Source organism: Triturus cristatus, chromosome 2_2, assembly GCF_964204655.1.
Source record: "Triturus cristatus chromosome 2_2, aTriCri1.1, whole genome shotgun sequence".
NCBI lineage: Eukaryota > Metazoa > Chordata > Amphibia > Caudata > Salamandridae > Triturus > Triturus cristatus.
Window position 1 is genome coordinate 176,657,734 of NC_140582.1, and position 27,620 is coordinate 176,685,353.

The window sequence follows — 27,620 nt, forward strand, 5'->3', positions numbered from 1 at the left end:
GGTGAAGTAGAGGGATGTGCTACTTTATTAATGGAAGTAACGATTCCGTAGTAGGGCAGAGGTAAGCGCTGCTCTCGGGAAAGATGGAATTCTTGTAAGAAAGGTCATTGACTATACTTTGGTTAGCGAAACAGATAATGGTGGCGTTTTTATGTCATTACTAACAGATTTGTAAGTTAAAAGAACGTAAGGAGCTTACCGAGAAAAATAAAAAAAAAAATTGGTAAAGTAGGGGTCAGCAGAAGCAGGAGTAGCGAGAAAAGCTGACGTTAGAAAGACCGCGCTGGGAGTGGTTAGTCAGTAATAAACATAGACGCTCCTGATAAGTGCGTTAGTGTATGCCGCGCTAGGAGTGGAGAATTACAGGGTGACATAGATGCTCCAGATTGGTGCGTTAGTGTGAGTCGCGCTGGGATTGGAGAATTGCAGAAGTAACATAGACGCTCCGGATTGGTGCGTTAGTTTGAGTCGCGCTACGATTGGTTAAAAACAACTGAATAGTCGTAGGGAAAATCTAGCGGACGGAAGACAAAATGATGTATTACGATCCACCAGAAAAAGAGAAAAAGTCCTGGTTTGAAAAAATCAAGAGTTTATTTAAAAAGGACAGACCGATTAAGACTAGAGAAGGACAGTTGCTTCCTCCATCGAAATCGCCGGCATCCTTTATGGTTGCAAAATACGGATATCATACTTGTATTTGGTTGGACAATTGGGCAAAGTATACAAAAGATGATGGAGTTTTAGTATTTCCAGAACATGGTTCATTTAATTTGGCGGTTTTGAGGAATTTGAGAGAAAGAATGATGAATCTATAACCGAGACCTAGACCAACACAGTTCGAAGAATTGACTGAATGGGTAGATGAGATGCATGACAGGGAACGACAGAGGAGTGGCGGAAGGTATAGGTACATGTTTGGTAGATCACATGGACAGGAGAATCATGATGACAGAATGAGGAGATGGCGAAGTGCAAATATGACTGATGGTTTGTTTCCTGTGAGACATGCTGAAGAAGTTAGTGGAAGGAAATGTACAGAAAAGAGACATAATATAGAATCAGGAGGGTATGGAGTGCATGAATCAGAGGATGATGTTCTTGACGACATGTTTTATAAAAATCCACACTCGTATCAACCAGATTCTGACATGTTGACACCAAGTGCCCCAATGAGAGAGACTTTGCGAATCATAAAAGTTGAATCAGTACCCCAAGAAATAGGGAGAAGTCATTCCTTCAGAGAAATAGAGAGAAAACAGGAAGGTAAAACGAATAATGAAAATTCAGCAGAACTGGTGAAAACTACTTTAGAGTTAACTGAAAAGATTAGGGAATTGACTAAAAACTTAGAAGCCGTGACTGTTCCCGTAACTATAGGTCCTGTAATGCCTATTTTTGATAAACAAAAAGATAATGAACATTGTCTAACGGTCCCTTATAACAGTAATAAACAGATTGAGAGGCCAAGGGAAAATTCAGACGATAACCCAAGGAGACAAACAGTAAGTACGACAGACCAGAGTACGCCGAACAATTTGACAGTAAATCCAGGTTTAGTGGAAAGACTGATAATGACTACAGAATCTGTATCCGAAACTCCAAGAGACCTAGAACGAAGTAATGAGGAAAAACCAGTAGGTCCTACTTCAGAAGAATTAAGCGAAAGGTTAAGAAGTTTACAGAGAAAAGACAGAGAATCCCAATCTATAGATGTGGCCAAGCTAAGGATGGTTTTGGAAGAATTAATAGTAGGGACTATCCCCACAGAAAAGCTAAAAAATTATCAGGATGAAGAATTATATTTTCTATGCAGAAGCATAACATGGAGAGCAAAGAGTCTACATGAAAGACTAGAAGAAGTGGCAAATGAAATGGGTATAGACATGGAAAGGGTAAAAGCTTTACAAAAACCCTACAGAGTAGATTTTTCTGAAAAAGATATTGAAAATTTAAACACCACAGGAAGAATAACTCAGATTAAAGACATCATCATTTTGTTGAGAAAATGGGGAGATGTAGATAAATGGAAAAGTAGATGGTTTAGAAAACGAGATGATGCTTCAGATAAAACATTCGCAGCTTTCCCCGTAAGAGAAAAAGAAAAAGTAGGGACAGAATGTCCTCTGAGAGAAATTCCAGGAGGAGGATAAGTACATGTTCCTCGGACTAGGCAAGATATTTTGTCATTTACAAATGATTTCCCTCGACTACATGAAAAGCCAGTCGAGTGGTATAGGCAAGTGGATAGGTTTGTAAAATTATCAAAAGTTTTGTGGATTGATCTAAATAGTCTATTTGACATAATAGTACCAGCAGATCTATGGACAGAGTGTAAATTGATGATAAATTGGCCTACACAAGAATACCCTAGGGATCTAAAAACGGGAGCCCCTGACCCTGAAGTCATGAAAAAATATGAACAAGTAATTGTTTTCTTGAAAAACAAGGTACCCCCTAAAGAGACTGATTGGGTAAAAATAGACCGAACTCATCAGGAGACTAAGGAGTCAGTACACGCATACTATGAGGGGTTAATCCTTGCCTTTAAGCAGTTTAGTGGTGATGAAAATTTAAGTGAGAAAGATTTAAGTCATTTTGTATACAGATTTGTATATGGCCCACGTCCAGAAATCAGTGAAATGATTAAACAGCATACAGTGGATGGCAAAATAAGAAAATAGATGATGTACTAAGACATGCAAAATATTTTAGTGATGAAATTGAAGTCAAGCAGCGAAAGCTAGAAGAGAAGGCTATGTGGGCACAGGTAAAAGTGGCAGAAAGACAGGAAGCTCAGTTGATTGAACAAGCAAAAAGTGCAGGACCAAAACCTAAATTTAATGCTGGAAAAGGAAAAGGACAATTCAATATAGAAGAAGCCAAAAAGAAATGACCATGTCACAATTGCGGAAGAATAGGGCACTGGAAATCCGAGTGTAAATTTCCCCCGAATACTAATAATGATAAGGCATCATCGAATCCGCAGGTGCAGAAAGAGGTGAGTTGTCAACCGCAGCGACAGTAGCAGGTTGTTACCCAACAGAATCAGGCGCCAAAACCGCCTTTTCCACAGAGCGTAAATTCACAGAAATAAAGTAATGAGACAGGATTCTACAACGAAGAACAGGTAACTAAGCTGCCGCACGCTAGCGCTGTTTCGCAGTATTGGCTACAACGTGATGAGAGTGAGTCAGAAGAAGGTTATTGACGGTGCCGAAGGGAGGAAGAAGAGTGCCTACGTGGCTCAACTCTAGAAATAGACCAGACAGGCCCTTTTGTGGACGGAAAGGTAAATTATGAAAATATTACTTTCCTAGTAGATACTGGTGCTACTCGATCAACTGTTAGGTCAGCTGATGTTAAGAATCTTCCTCTCTCGGACGAAACAATCCAAGTGGTTGGAGTATCCAACAGACAGATTAAAACGTATCTCACAGAACCAGTAAAAGTCAATATAGGGAAATTTTCCGAAATGCACCGCTTTGTCGTGTGCGATTCAAGTCCTGTAAATTTGTTAGGAAGAGACTTACTGTGCAAGATGAATTGCACCATATTTTGTACCCCTGATGGTATAGCATTTGAGACCCCTGATGAAGACATACTGTATAAAATGACTATGGCTAATATGGAAACTGAGATTACTGAAGCCTTTGCTGTATTCAACCCTGATGAACTACCAAAAGAATTAAAACAGGCAGTAAAAGCAGAAGTCTGGGTTTTCACAGGAGAAGATGTAGAATTAATGAAAAATGTGAATCCCGTAAAAATAACAGTAAAAGAAGGAATAAGCTACCCAAATGTTCCACAATTTAAATTAACACCCGAGATAATTGAAGGAGTTACTCCTATAATTGAGAAAATGGTTAAACAAGGTATTTTGAGAGAAATAATGAGTAGCCTATGTCATTCACCAATTATGGGACTGAAAAGCCTAATGGAAAGTTCAGAATAGTACAAGGTTTGAGAAAAATAAACAAAATTGTTGTGTCATGTTGTCCTATTGTACCAAATCCATCTGTGATTTTGTATCAGACTCCACATGATGCAGAATGGTACACAGTCATTGATCTGTGTCATGCTTTCTTTTCCATCCCGTTGCATCATGATAGCCAGCAAAGTTTTGCGTTCCGTTTTGGTGAACGTATTTTGGCATGGTGCCTAATCCCACAGGGGTATACAGAAAGCCCCTCGATATATAATCAGATATTGAAAAAGTCCTTAGAAGACCTAGAAATGCCCAAGAATTCAGTGCTAGTTCAATATATTGACGACCTACTTGTGGCATCAAAGACTCGAGAAGCTTGTGTAATGGACACCATAGCATTGCTAAATCATTTGTCAGATGGAGGACTTAAAGTATCCCCATCGAAATTGCAATTTTCTCAGAAAGAAGTACAATATTTAGGCCACAAAATTGAAAAAGGACTGAGGAAAAAAACTACAGACAGATTCAAGATAATAAAAGGAATGAGAGCCCCAATGACGCAAAGAGAAGTGAGTATGTTTCTTGGAATGGTTGGATATTGTCGTCAGTGGATAAGTAACTTTTCCTTGATTGCAAAACCTTTGGTACGCCTGACGAGAATTGATGTAAAAGACCCCATTGACTTAAATAGGGAAGAACTAGCAGCTTTTAAACAATTGAGAGACAGTTTGTGTGAAGCGCCAGCATTAGGAATGCCTGATTATGATAAGGAATTTGAGTTTTACTGCAGTGAGAGGAATGGATGTGCACTCTCTGTATTAATACAGAAGTATGGAAAATTGAGAAGACCAATTGCATATTTTTCAGCTATGTTAGACCCTGTAGCTGTAGCATTGCCAAGCTGTTTGAAAGCAGTAGCTGCTACTTGTAAGAGTCTGGAACAGAGGGAAGGAATTGTGATGGGATATCCTGTACGAATGTTTGTACCTCATGATGTGGCAATCCTTTTAACAAGGAGTCGCACTCAGTTCATGACACATAGTCGGCTGACTAAATATGAGAAGGTCATATTAGGTGCAACAAATGTGAGCCTTGTGAGATGCTTGAATGTGAATCCTTCAACGTTATTGCCTAACGCTGAGAATGTAGAAGTCAGAGACAAAGTGAATCATGATTGTTTGGATGTACTCGATTTCTATACCAAACCACGTCCTGATATAAAAGATGTACCCTTGTAAGAAAGTGATTTTGTGATGTTTGTGGATGGGTCATGCTTGAGAACTGATGAAGGAGTTTTAAGTGCAGCCTATGCAGTATGCACAGTTGCAGCGGTAATGGAAGCATCTTACCTGAATGGAGTAAAATCAGCTCATGTTGCTGAACTTGTAGCCTTAACTAGAGCATGCAAGTTGTGAAAGAATGTAAGAGTGACTTGGATAACTGATAGTCAGTATGGCTTCGGTGTTGTGCATGATTTCAGCCAGATATGGATGCAGATAGGATTTCTGACTTCAAGTGGAACTCCTATAAAGAATGCTGAAGTGGTTGGGAAGTTGCTTGAGGCGATACAGTTGCCTAAGCAATTGGCCGTTGTGAAGTGTGCTGCTCATGTTCAGACGGGAGACTATGTCGCAGTTTGTAATAAGTACGCCAACGATATGGCTCAATATTGTGCTCGTAATCAGAATTCGATCAACAGGGCGAAAGAAAGGGGAATTAATTCTTGCCCCCTATTGTTTACTATAATTGTGAGCACCTGGGAAGAAGTGAGGCAATTGCAGGAAGAAGCAGGAGATGAGGAAATGAGACAATGGGTAAAAGCAGGATGTGCACCAAGAGAAACAGATCATGTGTAGATCTATCGAGATGGAAGACCAGTCATGCCTGATAGCATGGTGTCTGCCATGGCATGGATGTATCATGGACAAGCACACATAGGGAAAGATGCCATGGTTAGGTCGTTTAAGCAAACATGGTACAAAACAAAATTCAGACTTGTAGCTGAGAGCCTTTGTCAAAGATGCCTTATATGTCAGCAGTTCAATCCTGAAAGGAAAACAGTGGTAAGTCTAGGAATGATAGGTCGAGAAGGAGGGCCTTTCACCAGAATGCAGATTGATTTCATTGAAATGCCTCCCTAAAACAGGTTGAGGTACGTTCTAGTGATGGTCTGTTTGTTTTCTAGATGGGTAGAAGCATATCCCACAAGAAGAAGTGATGGAATCACAGTCGCAAAATTGCTTTTGAGGGAATTCATCCCTAGAATCGGGTTCCCAGTCACAATTGAGTCAGATAGAGGAAAGCATTTCCATAATGAGATCATGAAATTGATTTGTGAAGCATTGAATGTACAACAGAAGCTACATTGTGCCTATCGCCCAGAGGCTTCTGGAGTGGTGGAACAAATGAATGGCACCATTAAAAACTGATTGGGAAAAATGTGTTTAGCCACGGGTTTGAAATGGCCTGATGTCTTGCCTCTAGTACTCATGACTATTAGATCTATTTCAGATAGGAACACAGGTCTGAGTCCCCATGAAATTGTCATGGGAAGAGCAATGCAAAATGTTTTCATACCAGTAAACAAGCTGTTGCCTATAACTGATGACTTGGTGTTGGATTACTGTAAGGAGCTGGCTAACGCAGTTCATTCTGTGTTTCATCAGGTTGGATCGGATGCCACCACCCTTGAAAAGAAGCAAGCTCATGATCTGAGCCCAGGAGACAGGGTGAGAATTAAATACACAGAAGAAGGAACTGTCTGGTCCCACGTTAGGGAAAACCACGACAAGGAATTTTGACCACAACAACAGCTGTGAAGTGTGCTGGAATAAAGAACTGGATCCATGCTAGTCACACATTGACAATTCCAAATCCAGTGGATAACAAGGAAGGAGAATATTTTGAAGAGTCAGAGACTAGTTCTGAATCAGATGCTGAAGAAACAAGAGCAAGAGAAAATCCTGAAAGGGGGGAGTCAGAACCAAATTTGACCATTGCCCCAGAAAATATTCCCTTGAGAAGAAAATTACAGATTTCTGATACCATCTCAGACTCAGAGACTGAATAAGAACAGGTACATTGGAGAAAAGAGAAAAGCAGTGAAGAGACAATCAGAGTAATCGTTGATGAGGAAGTTCCTGATGGAAAGCTGAGAGAAATTCCAACTGAAATAATAAAAATAGATGAACAGGTGCCAGACACAGAAAGTGAGGGAAAGATTCTAGCGGAAGACCCCCGAGGAGTTGTAGGGAATTCGAACATCCAGTTAGAAGAAGGGATAGTTAGTCAGCAGGAAGATTGTGTGCAAGAACCACGAGGAGGGACTGAAGTAGGGGAAATAAAAGAGGTGGTGGAAAGAAGAACAGCTGAAAGCAAAAAGCAAGTTGAAACAGAATCAGAGGATAGTGATGAAGAAGTACCAGAAGGTTGAGTCCTGATAAAGAGAGCATGGAGAGCTGAGAAGAATGATAAAGGAAATAAATTGAAAAGACCAGCAAAATATGAAATTTGGCCAAACAAAATAAAAAGATTTAGATACCGACTGACACGAGTGAATTCACCAAGAGCAGAACAAGTGAATGAAGTATCTAGTCAAGAAAAACCGAAAAACGAGAAAATAACTACAGCAGAGGAACACAAAGGAACGAGAAAACCTAACCAGAAGTATAAGTCGCCGGAATGGACGTATGTGGCCCTGCCTGAAATTAAAGAAGAGGCGGATAGCCAAGAAAACCATGAGGTGACTGTACAAGAAGTGGTTGAGGAAGATGAAGAATCGGAAATCCTGAGAGTTATCTTGTCCGATATTGGAGAATAAACGGATGTTCAGGAAGTTCTGTATCAAGACTACGAGAGAAAAGTGAAAGACGATCAAATGCCAAACTGAATAAGACAAAAGAGTTGCTAATGGGAAGACAATAAAATACAGGAAAAGACATAACTGATAGAACCAAGTGGGTGCTTAGAGCCTTGGGTTAGACAAAACTAGTTGTGAAGTCAAAGGACACTGATCATTTTTACGAAAATGGCAAACACAGAAAGTAGAAAAGCTAAATGTACGTTTCGTAGAAGGTGGTTTAAAATGTGTTGTTGTTGTACAGGATTACTAATGCTTCTATGGAGTGTATTAGCTTTGATGATATCATTTAAAGTTACGCAAGATACAATAGAAGGATATAGTGAAAATAAAACTAATATAGAGAAGATTCAGAAAGTATATCCGACTAAAATAGATAGAAATTATTTGCATAAAGACAGGTCTATAAATGATTTATCTAACAATGTATTTTCAAAACTATTGTATGAATATGTAAAGACAATGGATGTGAGGGATTGTTACGTCTGTATGCAGTTACCTGCATCCCTATCGGAGGGAGTGACCTATCATCACCTTCCTAACCTATGAAATAACATGTAGTGTAATAGCTAGTTTGTTTTGCAAAATAGGGAAATTAGAATATTATTTTTCAGATGTAGATAACATATTTTCACAAGTACCTGCAGTTAACAAATTGAATAAATTAAATCCTGCAAAGGTGTTAGGTGAATTTTTCTTAGAAACTAAAGAATTAACATTAGAATACATATTTAGAAATAATTTGACTTGCAGTTTAAAGAAAGAGGAAAATACTTTTTTAGACATGGTTGAAGAAAGGAGTTTGAAAATGCAAAGGAAAGCATCTGAGGGAAGAGAGGAAAAGACCGTCTGGGATGTTGAAATGGAAAAACACTTGAAGGGAGAAGCTAGTCCAACTATGGCTTTAGATTGGTCTCAGAAAGGAAAGTTGTGTATTAGAAGGAATCAAACTGCATATGATAATTACTTTGTAGATAACAGTGAATGCCATGATACATACCGAATCATGGGTGGATGGGGATTTAAAGGAGGGAATGATCCAGTTTTTCCTGGGTTATATTTTATCTGCGGGAACAGGGCATATTATCGGTTGCCAGATCATTGGTATGGCACATGTTATGTAGGTCTGGTTTTCCCAAAGATATTCCACATGGGAAGAGGAGAAGATGGTGTACATAAGTTTGGTAGTCTACTAACACGTAGAAAAAGAGAATCTTGGTCAGAAATTGTAGGAGACATTTTTGGAGCATTGATACCAGCAGTGGGAATATCTCTAAATGCACACAAAATTAGAAAGCGATCAACAGTAGTGGATCGCTTGTCAACAAGCACCGCTGGAGGATTTTTATTGGTAAATACTGAAATGGTTGCCATGCGTGCCATGGTAATGCAAAATCGACTTGCCCTAGATATAATATTGGCAAAAGAGGGTGGAGTCTGTGGAATGCTGAAAGTTCAACATTGTTGTACTTACATTCCAGACGAAAGTAAAGATCTGAAGATATACATTAAAAATATAACTGAATTGTATGAGGAAATTGCACCACTGGAGGTTGGGAAAAGATTGGAAAGAAACTTCCTTCCATTAAAAATGTCTTATTAAACTTAGGTCGTACATTTATAGGTAGGATCCTATTTCCATTAACATGTGTGATTTTTCTAGTATTAATTTTAAGACTAGGATGTCTATGTTATAAAAGAAAGAAAACACAGAAAAAGTTAAAAAGAGAACATTTGAAAAGAGGGCAGACTAAGAGACAAGAGAGGGAATTTGAAGAAATAGAATTAGAAGAAATGAAAGATAATATGTATAAAACAGCAAGAAGAGAAGAAATTGGGGAAACAGAAATGTAAATCAAACTAAAGAATTCATTTAGCTTTTTATGACAAATTGATACAAAATTTTAATGGTGTGGTGATAAAATCACCAAAGTTGGGATTGATGGAGCGGGTAGTGCAAAATTTTGTATACCTCCTCTATGCTGCATGAAAATACTAAGTAAATAATCTATTAACTATAATATTATTAAACGAGTTTGCATGTTTATTAACCAACATTATTAACATTCAAATTATACATGGGATTTGCATTTGCATGGCTAAAATAACCTGTATAACTAAAATATGTATGCATATTAACAGTAGTATATGTGGTAATTAGAATACTGCACGATATATGTTGTTTTTGTAATGTTGCCCAAGAGGAGGACCGAAAAGGTGAATATAATGGCTTTAAATGTTGCTATACGCTAGATAAATACAAGCACATAGAGGGATTAGTAAGGGGTTAACATTAGGTTCATTATTTCTATATATTAATTACTCTTTTGTGTTTGTTTCGCTTAAGTTAGCATTTGGGCCTAAATCCAATATGGCCGCTAACACCACACGACGATGTGGCCACAGTCCCACGAGGTGTGGAGTGAGCTGTGCAGGCGCAAGAATTCTCCTAAACCTCGTCACGACCTTTGTTTACCATGAACCCGAACAAGAACAGAGTGGGATGTCTGCCAAAACCAGAGAACAATCAACCATACAATAAACTGGAACAAGCCGACTTTTGGACATACTCATGACCTCACCCCTCGAACTGAACTGAAAACTTAAAACTGACATCGGATGATCTTAACCAGCCAATCACGTCTGTCCTAAAATATTATATTGTATCTTCTTGACTTCATTGAATTATAAAAGAAGTAATAGAATAGAGAGGGTGCGTTCGCTTCGCTCTTACTTTTGGGTCACGTCGCTTACGTTGCATTGCTTTGTTTTGCACGTTCTCCTGAATTCTTGAAGGTCCGGATGCTGCCCGATCATTTGATGACTGCGAACTTTTCCTACATCTATGGGCAATGATAGATGTTTGCACGTCTTTGGTCCTTTGTCGATCTGTGGGACTGTAACGTGCCGAGCAAAGAACTTTGAGCTTTGGTTTGCTTTCGGAAGATTTATGACAAAATTATGCAGAGCCAATGAATTAGAGGACTCCAAATAGCCAGATTAGGTAGATATGATGTTCTGCGATTTACTAAAAATTTGATATAAAAATTTCTAAAACTTTGACGAGACAAATGCGAATTTAAATCATTATGAAATTTTAGATAAACAATTATTGATTAATAAGAATTCATGACTTGTGAGTTTCATTTAAGAGATAGATTCTGAAGTCTTAAAATGTGTTTTAGCTGGTTCTAAATCACCATCAACCAATCCAACTAATTTGGTCAGATCGACTGAAGTGGGAGGAGTGCCTTGATGTTTAGGGATTAAGGATCTGTAGGCGAAAGAGCGTTAATGTATATTTGTAAATGACTTTTCCTTCCCTATAGGTTAAAAGGTGTTCCCCTCACATGTCCGGCGCTTGAATCATTCATCCCTCCTGTGTGTGCAGATCGGTGTGGAAGTAACGTGTGACTGTTGGTGTTATGGGCCCCACCAATGACTGCATGTGTGAATGAGTTAGTGTGATGTCGGGTCTTTGACGCAGGGAAGATACCGGTACGATTTGTTTCCCCGTTGCTAGGGTTTTCGCGCTGGATCAGTATCAATGATCATACATTTCTTGCCCGGGGTTCTCAGAGTGTCAGGTGCAACAGGTCCCCAATGATGCTAAAGCCTTGTCACCTTAGTAATGCACAGAACCTTGGCAGTATCTCAGGTGAGAGTAGTTAAAAGCAGCCCCTGCAGAGATGCTGTCTAAGACCTAGCACCACCCCCAGCCTTCCATCTCTTGGACAGTATGTCACCAACTAGATTGAGTGCAGAGACAGCAGAGAATAAAAAAACGTACTTGTTGCATCGTTGAAATCTGCATGCTCAAATAACTGCTGAATTTATTCAATCCACTAAGATCTAGGGGGTGATCTTTAATGTTTCTAAATATTTGCAGACTTCACATTCACTATTGCTTTCTATACTTTCTTCCTTTCTCCCCAATTCTGTATTAAAATTAGTTTTAAAATGTGTCACTTAACATAACTTTTTAAAACGTTTTCTCAGGGGTAAGACCACTTCGAACTGCCCTTATATTAGTCGGGCTCACTCGCTTTATAGTAAAAGTAATCCCCAACTTTTACGCCTTCCCACTTTGAAATGTTACCAACCGCCCCTGGTAATGCAGGCCATTGCACCTCCTTGCTTGCTTCCTCCCTGACTGGGTCTGCACAGAAGGGCTTTCCATTCTACCTGCGAGGTAAAGAGAATCTGGCCCCATTTAAGCTGTGCCTGGTGTTTCTCTTGCACATTTATGGGTAGCCCAAACCTTTGCCTTGCAGAGGCCAGGCGTTTTTGTGGAGAGGAGTTGGCCTAACGGCTAGGGCGGTCGACCTCGAATCTTGGGAACCGGGTTCAAATCTTGGCAATGACTCTGAACATCCTCTGATTCTGGGCAAATCCCTTAATCTCTCCATGCCTAACAAAAATGAATGTGTCCTCATGTAACGCAACTGGTGCTCGTGTAAAGCGCTCTGATACCTGATACCTTCGGGTCAAGTCCGCGCGATATAAAACTACGTAAAAAAAAAAATACTTGTAAAAATGGAAAATACAGAGCCAGTGATGTTAATACGTGTCTTAGTCTCTTAGCAAATTAGTCATGTAACTCCTCCCCTTTGTGCACACCTGATCCCACAGCCCATTGTATGTGTGCAGTCTCTATAAGTGTAGTCATTAATGCATTCAACATGGAGTATCACTCCTCATTGAACACTTTCTTTCTATTATTTGTGGGCACTACGAGACCAATAGTTGTCCAGCAATGTATCATACATAACGGGCCAAATGTGAGCAATGTACGGTATTAAGAATTCCCAAGGGTATATCCATTTAAATCGTTTCTGAAGTCTAAATGAACAGAGGTTCCCTTCTCAGGTCATGGCCGCATCACCTTAAAAGAACATAATATATCTAAACTTAACATTCATTCGTACAAGGAAATAAACATTTTCTAATAGATGCTTGATGAAACGAGTGTAACATAAACTTTTCTACTTATTCTGGATAAGGAGATGAAGAGACATGTTTTAAAACAAAATTTTCCATGAATGTGCAAAACCCAAAGCATGAAGAAGTGCATAATTTCAGTAACAGCAACACAGAATAGAAGGAAAAGAACTTGATGAGTGAACGAATAGTTTCTTTCCCTCACCTCGGGTATAAGAAATGTTCACAACCCCTATCAAACTCTACACTAAGCAAAAAAATGGAAAACCCTATTTAATCAGGGATGCAAGTAGGATGACAGCATCATGTCGAAAACAACTGTTGCGTTCAATGTTAAATGTCTCCATTGTAGGCTTATGGGCCTACCAGGCACTCACACTTAACTTTTATTATAGTAAAAGCATTTTAAATTTGTAAAACATATTTAATCCTGTAAATATATCAATGAGAAGCATAGTTATTCAATGCATACTGTGCCTTTTGCATCTGGGTACACTTCATCTAACTAAAACATCAATTAAAACACTTTAATAAATATATTACCACACATTGTCCATTCTCTCTAGCCCTCAAAATGCATTTTAGCGCACCCCACTTACAATCTAAGCCTATAGAAGAATATTGTCTGCAAGACAGTTGTCCCTAAAAAGGAAAATATTCATATGCACACACACGCATGTACATGTATAAAGTTTGTCCTTTCTCATATCGGTGCTAATTTGTGAAAGGCTTTAACAAGTCAATATCGCTAGTTCTACTTGTTGTATTTCTGTAGTTTTGGTATACCTTTATTCATTTAAAGAGTACTTTATTTATGTAAATTGTTTAGTGTTTTCCTTGTGTTGTGTTATCATTATGGTTCTAGTTGTGTGCTGCATAAATACATTACAAGCTACCAAGGATGAACCTTAGGTTAGTTTTTGTAGCCTGTTATTCTCCCTGAAAAGTATTGCCGCTTCCACCCCCATCCTATAAAGCCCACATGCATAAAATGAGCAGAGCACAGTTCAATGATACTACTTGAAAGGTACTGCATGGAGAAAACTGTGCCTGCAATAAAGATAATGTAGAGAAATCCAATTTACTGTATATATTCTTATTCATAGTCTCTTATACACATGCAGGGATAATCACAAAGGTAATTGAGTGCTGCCTTAAAGGCAGTCATGGCAAAGCTTATTGACAAATCTTGAATAAAATATACATACCCAAATGAGAGCAAAATTGGTCCTTGTGCAAGGGTGCTTTCATTCTTTCAATGTAATGTAATATGTTAGATGTGGATGGTATGCCCTCCTGAGAAATATAAGAAGCTAAACATTTTACTTCTTTAGCTACAAACTTTCATTTTTCCATTTGGATAGTTATTTGGATAGTAATTTTGTATGTGTTTACTATTTCTTACTCACAATGACCCCCAGTCAACCACGCTGCTGCTTGAGTGCTCCCTCACCTGTGGGCACCTTGGAGCTTTGAGATTATACGCGGCGGCCGCGGAGGAGAGCACCACGCCGTGATGACTGGGGGTCACAGGCCCGGAATCTGTCGTGCCTACTTTGTGAAGCACTAGGGTAGGGATCAATTGCCACGCTGCACTCTGAGACCCATTCAAAGGTTTTGCATTACACCCATCAAGGGAAGAGACACGTACTACCAGTCCCACGAGACACTGCGTTCCCCCCACATGAGTGGCCCATCTGTGGGCGGTTAAATATAAATAGTGGGAGTGTCTACATGCTTTCATTCACGACGAGCCTCTGATGATGAGCACAGGCTCAGAAACGCGTCAGGCTGAAGATCCATGTGAACTGTAATCATCGGCGTACAGAGATGTCCTTTACCCCCTTTAAAGCAACCACGCTGCTGCTTGAGTGCTCCCTCGCCTGTGGGCACCTTGGAGCATTGATATATATATATATATATATATATATATATATATATATATATATATATATATATATATATATATATATATATATTGATATCTTACACGTGTACAGACGATTCAGAAGATTGGAGTAAAAAACGATAATTAAATTCAATACTATGGCCCCTATGGGTCTTAACCTTGACGAAGAGATGTCTGTACACTTGTAAGTTATCAATATACATCTATCTCAGTATTATTCTCCTGATTGCCTTTTAACAGTTTGTGTTCCATTTATTAATTTGGTTTGTGCACTTTTAAGGTCTTTATGTCCTTTTACAACAACATCTTTTTATCCAATTTCTTTCAGATGATGTACTGGAATTATGAAAAACATGAAATGTGATTGTACTTATCAGATCTGGTTGAAGAAAAATGAGTTGCAGACTATGTTGAGTGAACTTCAATAATTGCCTTATATATAATCAAGGTGTCGCTAAAAAGCACAGTGTTGTTTTGAATAACTCAGTTGTATTTTTAATCACAATGTTTATTTTATCTGTGAGTCAAGCAAGATCGATCATTAAGCCCACTTGGGCATGACATTTCACTTCGCAATACACAAATTTTTATCATTAATCTCAGTAGATAAGCAATTGAAAACGTGAAGTCTTTAGCAACATAATAGCACATTTGCAGCAAAGTGAGCTGTTGTGTCTTTTTTTCGTACAACGCTGGCTGAGCATATTCAATACGACAAAGCTTTATTTATCATACGGATTTTCCAATGTTGAGTTCAGTTGCGACACAAGATTAATCAGCGCAAATTAAATTTCATATCATTATGTAATGAGACATTTAATAATTATGGTTTGCACAGTAATCAAATGATCAAATGTCAGAACTTTATTAGGAATTGATGATAAACACTTCACAGTATTTCTTTTATGTTCATAGCACGTGACCGGCACATGCACTTTAACTTACTCTGTTGAACACAGTCTGTTGCCCGTGAAAAAGGAGTGCCAGTAAACTCCGAAACGCGTCGGACTTAGTGTTTAAATAAACACACTTCTGAATTGAGGCCGCGGCTCCAGTGTTAGTTCTTTCGTCCAAGAATTCCGGAAGTTAGACACAGTGGATTGTTTTGCGATATATATATATATATATATATATATATATATATATATATATCCATCAACAGTGTCCGATACGAAGGGTGCTCTTTGGACTCGGCCTCTAAATATATTCCCCATCAAAATTAAAATATAATGCAGCACTCTCCTGGGGTTTTCTGTTAGCTTTGCTTTATTCACAAGCCATCTACTCCTTCACCCACGTGTTTCAACCACACAGGTCTTGGTCATGGTGTATAGCCATGATCAAGGCCTGTGTGGTTGAAACACGTAGGTGAAGGATGATGGCTTGTGAACAAAGCAAAGTTAACAGAAAAACCCAGGAGAGTGCTGCGTTATATTTTAATTTTGATGGTGAATATATATATATATATATATATATATATATATATATATATCACGCTCCTTTTCTCCACTTTCACCTCTTAGCGGAGCACTCGTGGACGGGTGCAGTTTGCGGTAGTGGACACCGCTAAATATCAAAGCTCCAATTTCCCTTGTTTGTCAAGAAATAACGCACTCCGGGGGGATCATCACAGTTGTTTAATCAACGGTAACTGCAAACAGAACAAACGCGTTTCGGCGTCAGCCTTCTTCTGTGTTCATTACACATTTGTGTCGGCATGTTTAAAAAGGTTTACTTAGTGCTCCCAACATAAAGAAAGGACAAACATTTTATACGCAAATGTCAGTGCCATATTGTGATGGTTACAATCGTTGTTTTCCGCCGTGTATCGGCTTTTAACCCTAAGGCAATTCAGAGTATCATTACAAAATTCAAAGTAAATCACGTCAATAGTACTTTTAACCATACCATGGCATTTGCGTTAGTGATCTCGCCGTGTATCGGCGTACGTCCTTTCATGAAGCACTATTCTCAACAAACTATTGATATTACCAACACTTATGAATTGGGCTTCTATGTGTTTTACTGTTTTCCCCATAGCCATTTGATTAAGTGTCTTATGTAGACTTACCTCTCTCCTAGTTTTTGAATTTGAATTTACGCTTTGTTATTGTGTAGTAAGTACATAATAAGGTGTGCTGATATCAAAGTTATAGCCGATCCACGGCTAAAACTGTGCATTTACAATTGATGAGTAATATCAATAGTTTGTTGAGAATAGTGCTTCATGAAAGGACGTACGCCGATACACGGCGAGATCACTAACGCAAATGCCATGGTATGGTTAAAAGTACTATTGACGTGATTTACTTTGAATTTTGTAATGATACTCTGAATTGCCTTAGGGTTAAAAGCCGATACACGGCGGAAAACAACGATTGTAACCATCACAATATGGCACTGACATTTGCGTATAAAATGTTTGTCCTTTCTTTATGTTGGGAGCACTAAGTAAACCTTTTTAAACATGCCGACACAAATGTGTAATGAACACAGAAGAAGGCTGACGCCGAAACGCGTTTGTTCTGTTTGCAGTTACCGTTGATTAAACAACTGTGATGATCCCCCCGGAGTGCGTTATTTCTTGACAAACAAGGGAAATTGGAGCTTTGATATATATATATATATATATATATATATATATATATATTATCTACTGGCGGTCGCCAGTAGATAGTTATAGTTAGGACCGTGTTTCCGTAGGAAATCCGCAACATTCTATTTGGAATAACTTTGGCGCCGGTTGTCGAATCCTCGCGAAATTTTCAAAATAGGTGGGGCGCTGCGCTCCGCTCCGCTCCTACCCTGAAAGTCTCGGGGGGATTCGTCAAGCGGGGGCTGAGAAAAAAGGGGGGTCCCAAAACGCATTTTCCCCATGCAATTTTCCATAGGGACCTTTAGTCCAAGGTACAGCCCGAACGGCTGAACAGAATTACTTGAAATTTGGCAAAGAGGTAGTCCTCAGGTCAGCCATGTGCCTTTTGCATATATGGTGTCAATCTGTTCAGTAGTTCCTGAGAAAATCAAAAGTAAAATCATATACATATCTGGGCGGAGCCTAACCACACATCTCATCGTGAGATCTGATTGGCTGTCAGTACTTCATCCAAGAAGTGTTGGCAGCCATCTTGGGACCAATATACATGATAGCACCTCATTAAAAAGCATTGCAGTTAATAGAAGGTTTTAAGACTTTAGTTACATTATAAATCATTTGTTGATGGTACCATACTCATTTTAGGAATTGTGGTGTGATCTAAGGTGATTTTACCATGTGAAAAAGGCTTCTGCTGTGATATCATGAACCATGTTTGAGAGAAACAGGGGTGGGGGAATCATATCGCCCGACGCCCGAACCATGTTGTTTATATTGACGGGCAGGAAGATTTATTGTCTATTTATGTCCGACGGACATGTAGACATTAATCACGTTTTAATCACGTTAAAACAACAGGCTGTGGGCACTCTGGGGCTCACAGCCAATCCGAAGCTTGCAGAGAGCCTTTGGCGGCATCTGATTGGCTAGCAGCCCATGACTGGGCTCTAGCCAGTGATTGGCTGGGGGAGTGAAACGTCACTCAGCCTCTGCAAGCAGTAGTCCGTGGCCGCCATGAGGCTTGCAGTAAGCATTCAGGTAAAATAAGCAGTTTTGCCCGCTTGAATTGTGTGATATTGTGACGGAGGTGCTGCGATTTTCTTTTATTTATATTTTTAGCAACCGTGCGTGGGTAGATTAATTAGTACAAAAGCCTAGGCCTGGCCCGCCTCGGCGCCTGAGATGAGGACGTCAAAAAAGCGTATCGCAAGCAGGCGCGCTGCGCTACCACTGCTTAATGGGGGAAACACCCATTACAACGAATTCAGATTCACGTGCTGCCATTATACCGCGGGTTTAACATCGCGGGTCCGGAGCCTTCATACCGCAGATGGAAACAGATCTGCAGATTAATGCTTTCAAAAGAGACTCCCGTTGGTGACTTGCAATTTATAACTTAAAGTCCTAATATAGAATAGTGAGCTATTAACTTTCAGCCCAGAACTGCATAAACACACCGACAAATATACATTACAAAATTGATTATTGTTGCAAAGAGGGTACATTTGGTGAAAAAACGATTCTTATTATTAAAGGAAGCTCCCACCTTTGCTGTTTCTTTTTCGACTCTGCGTTTGCGCTTCTCCACATCAAGCACTCTTAAACTACTGCCTACCAGTATGGGTGACATGTGACTCCTACACTTTCACTCCTTTGGCTTATGGGCAAAAAAACATTGTCGCACACGGCGCAGCCAGCACTAAAGGCTCTCGAAGCACCTGCTGCAGCGTTTCTTTCCGCCGGCAATTACCAGGCCTCACAGAAATGTGTAGGAAACTTGTGTGATGAATTACCATCCTGGAAAGAGATCCGTGTTTTGTATAGTTGAGGTTGTGACCTCGGTGAAGTTAGTGCACAGGGTTAATATGCCTGCTGCAAAGAACATGTACGAAGTCGATTACAGAGTGCATAGGATGGAAACAGATCTGCAGATTAATGCTTTCAAAAGAGACATCCGTTGGTGACTTGCAATTTATAACTTAAAGTCCTAATATAGAATAGTGAACTATTAACTTTCAGCCCAGAACTGCATAAACACACCGACAAATATACATTACAAAATTGATTAATGTTGCAAAGAGGGTACATTTGGCGAAAAGATCCGTATTTTGTATAGTTGAGGTTGTGACCTCGGTGAAGTTAGTGCAGAGGGTTAATATGCCTGCTGCAAAGAACATGTACAAAGTCGATTACAGAGTGCATAGGATGGGAACAGATCTGCAGATTAATGCTTTCAAAAGAGACATCTGTTGGTGACTTGCAATTTATAACTTAAAGTCCTAATATAGAATAGTGAGCTATTAACTTTCAGCCCATAACTGCGTAAACACACCGACAAATATACATTACACAATGGATTAATGTTGCAAAGAGGGTACATTTGGCGAAAAAACGATTCTTATTATTAAAGGAAGCTCCCAACTTTGCTGTTTCTTTTTCGATACAACTTACCGATTCGCAAGGAACGTAGGGCTTACGTCTGGCCAGCTGCAAAAGTGAGGGGGAAATGGCAGGAGGCACGCTGGCTGACACCTTTTATATCCCACCCATACGTTTTTACAAGGGTGACGGTAAATTAGTACATTACGTATGGTTTGAAATGTACGTATTTTGTGGGAATAAATACACAGCCAAGGGTGACGGTAAATTAGTACATTACGTATGGTTTGAAATGTACGTATTTTGTGGGAATAAATACACAGCCCAAAAAAATTGAAAAAAAGGGGAATAGAAATAAAAGAATTGCCGTCAGGGTTAAGGGGAGGGGACGCAGGGGGGCAGGGACGCAATAATATCGCTTGACAAGTTTTCCTTTAGCATTATTATTGCACAGCATTCAATGGTTTACTGATTTTAATAAAGCAAAAATATATTAATGTTTCTCTGTCAGCCGGAGCCCTTAGGTTTGATGTGGAACGGGGGTAGGTGGGACAAGTGGATTTTACAGGACATGTAGATCTCAGTGGCATTTTGTCCCTTGGACAACTAGATTATTTGGAAAATTCCACACCCCTGAAATAAAAGACCAGCATTGCGCCGGAGGCCACGCCCCCTCCTTGCAGCTCTATGCAAACGCGCCCCCTGGCCAGTTGTAAGTTGAGGAATTAATTCCTCTTCAATACTGAGGGTCCCTGGGGGCCAACTAGCCCAACAGGTATCTCCAGTATGCGCCAGGGAGCTGCGTTGCAGACAGGTGTTCTGAGGCCACGCCCCTTTTTACACCTCCATGCAACGCAGCTCTGTGGCGCTTACTGGAGGTACCTAGTGGGCTAGTTTGACCCTAGGGACCCTTAGGATTCAAGGGGACTTAATCTCTCAACTCAGAACGCCCACAGACCCTGTGGCGCGTTTTTACGTTGGGGAAATAATTCCCTTTCAATCCTGAGGGACCCTGGGGTCCAATTAGCCCACCAGGTGCTTCCAGTAAGCACCACTGCTCTGCTTTGCAGAGAGGTGGTGCAGGCCGTGCCACTTTTTACACCTCTCTGCAACGCAGCTCTGTGGTGCTTACTGGAGGTACCTAGTGGTCTAGTTGGACCCTAGGGACCCTCAGGATTCAAGGGGACTTAATCTCCCAACTTAAAATGGCTACAGGGCGTGTTTACACAGTGGGGAAGGGAGGGGACGGGGCATGAGGTGACGTGTTCAAACACGCCCTGTGGTGCGTTTTAAGAGGTAGTTTTAATCCCCTGCCCTATTATTATATACTAGGGGCTTACAGAGGAGGTCATGCTAATCACAGGGGGACCCCAACACATAGTGTGCCCTAGTGTATGTAGCTGTTTTCACTGTATTCTGAGTGTCTTTTAACATAGCACTGGCTCTAGGACTGGTTAGTCAGACTCAGTTACCACCAGTATCCATCTGAAAAAGTTGAGGGTACAGGATGATTTTGCAACAAGGCTTTCTTTCTGCTCTGTTGTTTGTTCTTTCTGCACGTTATACTTCTTCCTGCACTTTTCTTCGTCTTTGAGGACTTCTGTTGCTTCTTTCTGCATTTCTTTTTTTTCTTCCTGTGCGTTTTTCCTTCTTTCTTCACATGTCCTATCTCTGTAGGCATAGCTAGAAATTAGCATTTAAAAAACCTTTGAAATTCACTGAAAAAAACATAGGTTTCAGGCACGTTATAGCTAGGAATTAGCATTTAAAAAACCTTAGAAATTCACTGAAAAAACCATAGGTTTCAGGGGCATTATAGTTAGCTGGACTTTTCACTCGTACAAAATCATAGAAATTCCCCCGTTATAGTTAGTTCAGCTAACTATGTTAAACCCAAGTGGGTGCAAATTACCAAAATTGATGAAAAGAGGAACATCCGCATACATCCAACATTTCATAATGTGCATGATATATCATAAGAGTAGAATTCAAATAATTCGAATTATATCCAGTAATAAAGAGTATGAGAAATATGAAAATTATTATACCAAATATGCAAAATATGCAAAATGTACTTATGATATATTGTGCACATTATGAAATGTTGGATGTATGCGGATGTTCCTCTTTTCATCAATTTTGGTAATTTGCACCCACTTGGGTTTAACACTGATATGTTGTGAATTCTATTGATTTATACTAATAACAATTTCTTTACTCCACTTGGGGCGCTTGGCTGAGGTACCTACTGTTTCAGATTAGGACATATAGAAAATGAATGGCCAAAGAAATGCTTGACTGTTTGTAGATGTAATAATCCAAACGAGTAGCGGTTCAGATTAGTAAGCATACAACATGCAAGCCGCCATATAATCAACATTATTTGTATATTGTAATTCATGTATGTGTATGAATTAAGTCATTTCGTTTTTTCCATTCATTTCCTTCACTTTGAACGTAAAACTTTATTGAGGTACCAGGTTGTTTGATAAAGTATTATGCCTTTTTACCGTTCTAAAATGGCCGCCATGCCGCCAGCTAGGAGTACATGCAAACTACTGTCCTCTTTCACTGTTTATTTCCGCAAATTTTGTGCGTTGTTCCGATGCTTCTTTGGATGTATTTAAGCTGTTGAATCTTAACAGACATTTACCCGTGACCAAGACGATATGTTCGTCGAAACGCGTTGGGTATTTATTTGGCTTAATGCACATTAATTAAATCTTCGTGATCCATTTGAGACGCTGTTTCTTCTTTGGGGAGGAGTGCATTTGTGTATGTTATACACTTGGTGAAACGTTCTAATATATATATATATATATATATGAGAAAGTTTCCCGACACTGTCAGCTCCACTCTGTAAACCTTAAGGATCTTTTCTTTCCTTTTTCTCACTTTGAGTGACTTGAAGTCTTTTGTTTATTACATTGCTCGGATAACGAGCAACGCTTGGTCCGCTTTCTATGTTTACATTCACTAGAAATGGAGGACGAGTGTTATACTTTTTGTGGCCAGTGAAGAAGAGCGTCTGCTCGAAACGCGTAGCCAATAAAACTTTCTGTTGAATAACGAACCTTGGAGTGTGAGTGTTCCTTTGTGGATCAAGTGCGGTGGAATTTTCATCAATATATATATATATATATATATATATATATATATTACCTACTGGCGGTCGCCAGTAGGTAGTTATAGTTAGGACCACGTTTCCATAGGAAATCCGCAACATTCTATTTGGAATAACTTTGGCGCCGGTCGACAAATCCTCGCTAATTTTTCAAAATAGGTGGGGCGCTACGCTCCGCTCCTACCCTGAAAGTCTCGGGGGGATTTGTCAAGCGGGGGCTGAGATAAAAGGGGGGTCCCAAAATGCGTTTTTCCCATGCATTTTTCCATAGGACCTTTAGACACAGCTACAGCCCGAACGGCTGAACAGAATTACTTGAAATTTGGCAGAGAGGTAGTCCTCAGGTCAAGGAAGTGCCTTTTGTAGGTTTGGTGTAAATCTGTTCAGTAGATTCAGAGAAAATAGCCTTTAAATCAATATATATATCTGAGCCAGCTTACGGTGCGCTTACGGTGCGCTTACCGTACGCGTACGGTGGCGTGCGCGAGCGCGATTCTGATTGGCTGTTAGATCTTAGTAAACATTCGAATCGGTCGAAACCAGGAAGCGGCGGCCGCCATTTCGTGTGTTTCACTCAGAAAAAAAAGGGTGATATCTTGAAAAGGGGGCAAGGGAGAGAGTTACAGACCCCCTAACATTTGTAAAGGGGTCAAAGAAGGACAGAAAAGTACAAAGAAAACATTTATTGATTTTAAAAAAAATCGCGGGGTACGCGTACGGTAAGCTCAACGTACGCGTACGGTAGAAAAAAAAAGAAAAAAAAAGAAATGAAATTCAGATTTAAGAGTTTAGATATTAGGGGGCTCTAAAAAGAGCCGTTGTGTTTATGAAGTGATTTGATTTTTTAGTGGTACCTACAAGTAAGTACCGATGCAGAGTCTAAGGTTCAAGAGGAAGACTCTGTTCCCTTCATCATTGAAGTGCACACCATCTCCTCTATAAATGTCTTGCATGTCGTAACGCAAGTTGTTGTGGTAAATGGAACCCATACCATAGTCTCTGAGGAAAGCAGAAACAGATTTGTTGACGTGCTTTCTTGCTTTGTCAATCTGCGGCCAAAAATGATTGGACCAGTTCCATTTTTGCCTTTGGCATATGTTAGAAAAGACAAAGGCAGTTTTAGGGAAAAGTGAAAACAGTTGTGCAAAGGTGTCCTTCATAAGCATTTCCAGACCTACCCCAGTCAAAGTGCCTAGGTCATTGCCACCACAGTGCACTATTATGAGGTCAGGGTGTTGGATTTGCATGAAGGATTTCACCAATGGCATCAATTGGTGCCACTTTAACCCTCTCTGACCAATCCATTTAATGTCTACATTTGGCAAAGCAAGGTCTCTCACCATATCTGTTTTCTCTGCATACTTTTCACTCCAGAAGACATAGCTGTGCCCTACAATCCACACTGTGAACATCTTCAAAGGAGAAATGGATGCACTCAGGAGGTGAAATTCAGTAGAATGGTAAAAAGAAATGAAAGACAGTTTGGAAATGGAGGCATACATATTTTTTTTATAAAAAAAAGAACTGATTGGCTGTTTCATACCATTCTACAATAAAAACTAGGCTGTATGTGTAAATTAATAGAAGCATGTTTTGTATTGGTACAGAAAAATGTGTTACCAAAGAACAGTACTATGGATTTGCTGTTAGGTTTGAAAAATCAAGCACTCTTGCTCTGTGGAATTGAAATATTGTTTGGTGAACTTCTGACCTAACTCCACACAGCAGTGTTCCATGAGCTGTTGCTATGGTAGCAGGCAGAAGTCAAGTTGGGGGAAGGGTACTAGGCAGAAGTCAAGTTGGGGGAAGGGTACTTTTGGAAAAGGGTTGGTTTTCAACCAATAGAAATGTGTGATTACATTTGAAAAAAAGGGGGAAGCACTGAGATTTGAAATTAACATGTATATGTGTGGAAAAAGAGAGGGAGAGTTTGCCATTATCTGGTTCTGCTGAGAGGAGAGAGGTGTAAAGAACAGAGATCCTGGCTCTGATAATCTGCTGTTTGAGTGCCACATTTCTTTCACAACTAACTAATTTTAAAGGTGAGTTTAGAGTTTGAGAGGGGATGTATATGGTAAATTAAGAAATGAATAATAGAAATGGAATTCCTTTTGTTGAAGTTGTGTTTATCATTTTCTGTTTTGGGAGAAATTTAAATGTAAGGAACATGTAAAATAATATGGACTATGTTTTCACGATAAATTAAGGTGTACTGGTAAAAATAAGGAATACTTTAAGGGTTTGAGGTTGCACTCAGTAATGCAAATACATACAGCATCAGTAAGGCTGGTTGCCCTTGCTGGAGTGTAGGCAGTCACCCAGGTTACAAATGGTGCTGGTTTGAAAAAGCAGTGTGGACATGTGCTGTTTTCAGAATCTGAAAAGTGGATTCAAAATGTGTCAGTCTGTAAAAGTGTTTATCACTTGCCAAAAAAAAGAGTAGTAAGTGTGCTTTCAAATTGGCAAAGAAATTTCGTTTTGTGACTAATATGAAAACATGACTCTGTGTGCAAAGAGGAATTACAGGCATAGATTTATTGCGTATTGCTCTGGTGATTTCACAGTTGCATTAGATGGAAAGGGTGAGCCATTTTTTTTGTGTAGAAGCAGACTCTTAGCACACACCCAGCTGCTTATCCTCTGGTATCATGCACAGTATTCACAACCGAGTGGGGTTTGAGGTTTCAGTCAGTAATGCAAATACATACAGCATCAGTAAGGCTGGTTGCCCTTGCTGGAGTGTAGTCAGTCACCCAGGTTACACACGGTGCTGGTCTGAAAAAGCAGTTTGGACATGTGCTTTTTTAAGAATCTAAAAAGTGGATTCAAAATGTGTCAGTCTGTAAAAGTGTTTATCACTTGCCAAAAAAAAGAAAAGTAAGTGTGCTTTCAAATTGGCAAAGAAATTTCGTTTTGTGACTAATATGAAAACATGACTCTGTGTGCAAAGAGGAATTACAGGCAGAGATTTATTGCGTATTGCTCTGGTGATTTCACAGTTGCATTAGATGGAAAGGGTGAGCCATTTTTTTTGTGTAGAAGCAGACTCTTAGCACACACCCAGCTGCTTATCCTCTGGAATCATGCACAGTATTCACAACCGAGTGGGGTTTGAGGTTCCACTCAGTAATGCAAATACATACAGCATCAGTAAGGCTGGTTGCCCTTGCTGGAGTGTAGGCAGTCACCCAGGTTACAAATGGTGCTGGTTTGAAAAAGCAGTGTGGACATGTGCTGTTTTCAGAATCTGAAAAGTGGATTCAAAATGTGTCAGTCTGTAAAAGTGTTTATCACTTGCCAAAAAAAAGAGTAGTAAGTGTGCTTTCAAATTGGCAAAGAAATTTCGTTTTGTGACTAATATGAAAACATGACTCTGTGTGCAAAGAGGAATTACAGGCATAGATTTATTGCGTATTGCTCTGGTGATTTCACAGTTGCATTAGATGGAAAGGGTGAGCCATTTTTTTTGTGTAGAAGCAGACTCTTAGCACACACCCAGCTGCTTATCCTCTGGTATCATGCACAGTATTCACAACCGAGTGGGGTTTGAGGTTTCAGTCAGTAATGCAAATACATACAGCATCAGTAAGGCTGGTTGCCCTTGCTGGAGTGTAGTCAGTCACCCAGGTTACACACGGTGCTGGTCTGAAAAAGCAGTTTGGACATGTGCTTTTTTAAGAATCTAAAAAGTGGATTCAAAATGTGTCAGTCTGTAAAAGTGTTTATCACTTGCCAAAAAAAAGAAAAGTAAGTGTGCTTTCAAATTGGCAAAGAAATTTCGTTTTGTGACTAATATGAAAACATGACTCTGTGTGCAAAGAGGAATTACAGGCAGAGATTTATTGCGTATTGCTCTGGTGATTTCACAGTTGCATTAGATGGAAAGGGTGAGCCATTTTTTTTGTGTAGAAGCAGACTCTTAGCACACACCCAGCTGCTTATCCTCTGGAATCATGCACAGTATTCACAACCGAGTGGGGTTTGAGGTTCCAGTCAGTAATGCAAATACATACAGCATCAGTAAGGCTGGTTGCCCTTGCTGGAGTGTAGTCAGTCACCCAGGTTACACATGGTGCTGGTCTGAAAAAGCAGTTTGGACATGTGCTTTTTTATGAATCTGAAAAGTGGATTCAAAATGTGTCAGTCTGTAAAAGTGTTTATCACTTGCCAAAAAAAAGAGTAGTAAGTGTGCTTTCAAATTGGCAAAGAAATTTCGTTTTGTGACTAATGTGAAAACATGACTCTGTGTGCAAAGAGGAATTACAGGCAGAGATTTATTGCGTATTGCTCTGGTGATTTCACAGTTGCATTAGATGGAAAGGGTGAGCCATATTTTTTGTGTAGAAGCAGACTCTTAGCACACACCCAGCTGCTTATCCTCTGGAATCATGCACAGTATTCACAACCGAGTGGGGTTTGAGGTTTCAGTCAGTAATGCAAATACATACAGCATCAGTAAGGCTGGTTGCCCTTGCTGGAGTGTAGTCAGTCACCCAGGTTACACATGGTGCTGGTCTGAAAAAGCAGTTTGGACATGTGCTTTTTTAAGAATCTGAAAAGTGGATTCAAAATGTGTCAGTCTGTAAAAGTGTTTATCACTTGCCAAAAAAAAGAGTAGTAAGTGTGCTTTCAAATTGGCAAAGAAATTTCGTTTTGTGACTAATATGAAAACATGACTCTGTGTGCAAAGAGGAATTACAGGCAGAGATTTATTGCGTATTGCTCTGGTGATTTCACAGTTGCATTAGATGGAAAGGGTGAGCCATTTTTTTTGTGTAGAAGCAGACTCTTAGCACACACCCAGCTGCTTATCCTCTGGTATCATGCACAGTATTCACAACCGAGTGGGGTTTGAGGTTTCAGTCAGTAATGCAAATACATTTA